Consider the following 4,579-nt stretch of genomic DNA (forward strand, 5'->3'; position numbering starts at 1 on the left):
CAAAAGAGCAGCTCAATGTATAGTTATCATGTGCTAAGAGAGAGCTTAAGTGCAGGCCAAATAGCAGCCCTTAGGAGGCTTTCAAGAGAGCTCTAGAAAGTTCAAGAAAGGGGTGTAATACACCCCATTCTAGAGGCTTCAAGAAGGGGCAAGAGCCCCCTTGAAAAACTATATAAGGAGGCCTCTAGGAGGGGGGAGAGGTGTTCAATTGCTTGAGAGGAAGGCTCTCCCACTCTTTGAGGTTCGGCCACCTTGAGAGAAGAGAAGAGAAGAAGGCTAGGCGCAAGGAAGAAGAAGAAGAAGGGCTGAAGGAAGTTCAAGACAAGCAAGCTAGAAGAGAAGGTGAGTTCGAATTGAGGGTTTGTGATTCAAAGATCTTTTGTAATAAATCAATTGTAGTTTCATTCTCTTTTGATTCGAATTCAGTTTCTTTGTTATATTTTCTTTCTTCTTTCTCCTTTTTTCCATTCTTCCTTGATGTATTTCAGCTTGTAAAATTTCAGTTCAGCAATCTAATTCTTTTTGATTCATTCAAATGGTCATGAATTATACTTGAAGTTTCTTGAATAAGGGTGTTATTGTAGATTAATTCGGCCAACTAACCTTCAAAACTTAGATCTGAATTCTCAGATCTGAGATTGCAAGATCTGAATTGCTTGAAAGAGAATTCAGATCTGCACTTTTCAGATTGGGCGAATTAATCTACAGCTTGGAATTCCTAGAGTGCTTGAGAGAGACTCTAGGAATTCAGATTTACTATTCAAGAACTGAATTGAGTGCAAGGTTAGAGATAACTTGCACAATTCAGTTGGTGATCAATTCAGACTTGAATTGATGCCTTAGAAGTGTTTGAAGAAATGCATGCATGGGGATTAGATTTTTGCTAGAGATAGAAGAACCGTCACTCATGCATAGGATGAACATGCGCTTGAGAGAGGCTGTTCATGGCCTTGGGGTTTCACCAAACCAAGGCTCAATCATGATTTATTCAAATGATCCAAATTGATAGATTGCTGAATTCTGAGATTGACATTTTCTGCTTACTCTTCTAACCTGATTTGAAGGCAATTGGGCCAATGATTTAGATAGATTTTAATTTAGGATTTTTTTAGCTTTCATTAAAGTTTTGATTTATTTGTTGATCAGATAAGAAGTGCTCAATTTAGTATTGGTAATTGTTTCCTAAATCCTCGTGGGAATGATACTTCACTCACTACTTTATTACTTGAACGGCTAGTGCACTTGCTAATGTCACAATGAGCCACACATCAATAAGCAGAGGGTGCAATACTGTTCCTTATAGCCGAGGGAGATGTCCTCTCTTGTCGAGCAGTATATGATCATTATGGGCTGAGAGGTTAAGTGTAAGATCATTGAGGATAATACCTGATGGGTTAATCTTGCATCTGCCCCACAGTCCCTGGGTGTTACAAGGTGGCTTGGCCCAGGGACCACTTAGGGTAAGTGTTGGGCCCATAGAGCCCATCTGATGGGTTTCAGGGGGTGCACTGTCCATAACAGTGTATTCGGCCAGGCTTTGTAACAAAGGCTAGGCTGAACCCATGTGGCTGATGTGTAGATCAATGTTTGGGTCCCACGCCATACAAGGAAGCCCAACTGGGCAGCAATTTGGAAGGCTAAATGACTACATAACCTTAAATGGGTCTTAAGCTTATTTCGAACTGGGCTAATTTGATTAGTCACTTAAGGGGCGAATTCTGAGATGGATCAGCTGATAGGATTGGGCCCACACCCTATCCACTTAGAGAGTCCAAGATCTAAATAAGATTTAGATCTGGAACCCTCCTAATTAGATTAGGAGATGGCTGATCTAATCTGCATATAAGATAAGGATTATCCCTTATCACTTAAAGGGGCTTCTAATCCAAATATGATTTGGGTTAGCAACTCCTAATGGGATTAGGAGCTAACCCTTTTTAAGTCTATAAAAGGAAGAGGGGGTGGCAGCCTTTAGATATGCAAGCAATGCACATTCTTGTTTTCAGAGCTGAAATCACAAGAAGAGAGAATCTGCACCCTACAAATACTCTCTTGCCGCATCCTTCCTGCAGCCGCCGCCTACAGCAGTTCGATCTCTAGTTCTTGGGAGATATCAAACAACTTATAAGACCCCAATAGGTATGTCCCCTTACAGGTTAATTTTTGGCAAATCTTGCCACTTGCCGGTGGAAATTGAACATAGAGCCTATTGGGCAATCAAGCAATGCAACATGAATATGGAAGAAGCAGGGAAGGAAAGGAAGCTCCAAATGCAAGAGCTGGAAGAGTTGAGGTTAGAGGCATACGAGAATTCAAGAATCTACAAAGAAAAGACCAAATCGTTCCATGACAGTGCACTCTTAAGAAAACAATTTAAAATTGGACAAAAAGTCTTATTGTATAATTCTCGACTTCAACTCATGCCAAGTAAGCTGCGTTCCAGGTGGATGGGACCATTTACTGTGACTAATATTTTTCCCTATGGTGCAGTAGAGATCAAAAGTCTCGTCACAGGTAAGATCTTCAAGGTGAATGGACATCGATTGAAGATGTTCCATGAGGATGCAAATGTCCCCTCTACGGTAGACATCTCGTTGGACATTCCACGGTATTTATTGGATTAAAGGAGAAAAAAAAGAGGACGCCGAGCATAACGACGTTAAACAATTGCGCTTGTGGGAGGCAATCCATTGTGTTTAGTTAATTCTGTTATTTTGTTTGGTATTGATTTTTGTGTTTAGCAGGAACCCAACAAGACAAACAGGGAAGTAGCCCCAAATCCTTCTACTTTATGCATAATCACATACATTGGGGACAATGTATAACTTAAGTGTGGGGGGATTACGAAAATCTGATGGAAATTTGGGAAACCTTACCTTCTTGAAATTTCTGCTCCCTAGAAACTTATCCTTGAACGATTTCAACTTATTAGGAATCATGTGCTTAGGTTGAATAGATAAGATTGGATGCAAGCATGACTAACTGAATCTTTCTTGGCTGCATATGGTACCTCATGATTTTAATCGATCAATAGGCAAGATGCATAAGGGTTTGATTGATTTTCACATAATTATCTATCAAACATGGGTTGATTATTCTAGAACTTGCTGTGTTAGGCATATAGAGACCACGATCAATGAATTCATGGATCAGGCGGTGTAACCCTGTGATTTTTGTGAAAAAAAAAAAAGAAAAAGGGAGTTTGAAACTAAAATCGTGACTAATGTAAGATGGAGCATAAAATGAACTCAAATCTAGAAATGAAAGCAAGTGTGAGATGGAGCATAAAATGCACTCACATCTTGAAAAGAAGGCAATGGTGAGATGGAGCATAAAATGCACTCACCCTAGAACCCCAACCCCATTCTCACCTTCAGATCCTAGGAATTCACACTAAGTGGTGGAGATGTGATACATAGCAAGCTTATGGCAATAAGCACACCTTGTTTTGATTCAAAGGAAAGTAATTGCATCTGGCTGAATTGGTTTGTTAAAAGCAATGATCACTCGTGCAGTCCAAGGAGTTTCAGCCCTGGAAGGCTTGTCTCCTTGACTATCGATTTAACTTGGGACCGTGAGGAATGGTGATTTGCGATCACTCTTGGACAAGAAAAAGGGGAGAAAGAGATGAAAAGGGAAAGGTTACCAAGTCTAAACTAAAGCATGAAATGAGCCAGGCCTCATGTAGAGAAAAAGAAAGATTGAAAATCAATAGTTAGTCTCTCTTGTGTTACTTGAGTTTTTTTTCCTTGCCCGAGGACGGGCAAAGTTTAAGTGTGGGGGGATTTGATGAGACCAAAACAAACCCTAATTTTATCCCCTAATATTCACTCTTTTATGTTTATTTATCACTTAAATGGACTCATTACTCTTGTATTTCGATAAAGGACCATAAGAAGGCAATTGGAAGAAAACAGGGCAAATCGGGTGATTTTGCACAGTTTCGGCGATAGTCAGTAATCTGGGTCTAACTCTCAATTGCAGATACCGAATTGGACAATTCAAGAAGCATTAGAAAGATGAAAGGAAGGCCCACAACTTTTATATTTTGGGTTTTGACAGATTCGGCCCGAATCGAGTATGAAAACGAGCCCAAAGTCGGAGTAAGTTCGCAGCTAGGCCCATTTCACAACTTAAGCCCAACTCGCAGAAGTACCTTGAAGCAGCCCAACTCGAATTTAAGAGTTAAGAGTCCGAATTTCGAATGTAATCTCCAAGGAGAGAGTTTTATCAGATCTAAAGTCTTGAATGTAATCCTAGAGAGATAAGAAGATTGAGATTAGAGCATAAGATAAGAGATAGGATAGGATTAGTTCAAGATAAGATCAAAACTCCCTAAGGATAAGATTATCTCCTAGAAGGAGTTGGAAAGCAGCCCTCTCCTTTGGCTATATAAAGAGGTGGGCGAACCAGCTCTAGCAATCACTCAATCATCCAGCAATCAAGCATCAAGAAACTCAAGAAGATCAGTTCGGCCATGGAGAAGCAAAGCATGGAGATTGCGCAGATCATGAGCAGCTAAGCTTCTTTTTCTGGTTCAAGGGGGGAGGTTCGATTGTGTCATTGTGAGGTTCTGTAG

Source organism: Nelumbo lutea, chromosome 1, assembly GCF_056320005.1.
Source record: "Nelumbo lutea isolate HS-2025 chromosome 1, American lotus-T2T, whole genome shotgun sequence".
Lineage (NCBI taxonomy): Eukaryota > Viridiplantae > Streptophyta > Magnoliopsida > Proteales > Nelumbonaceae > Nelumbo > Nelumbo lutea.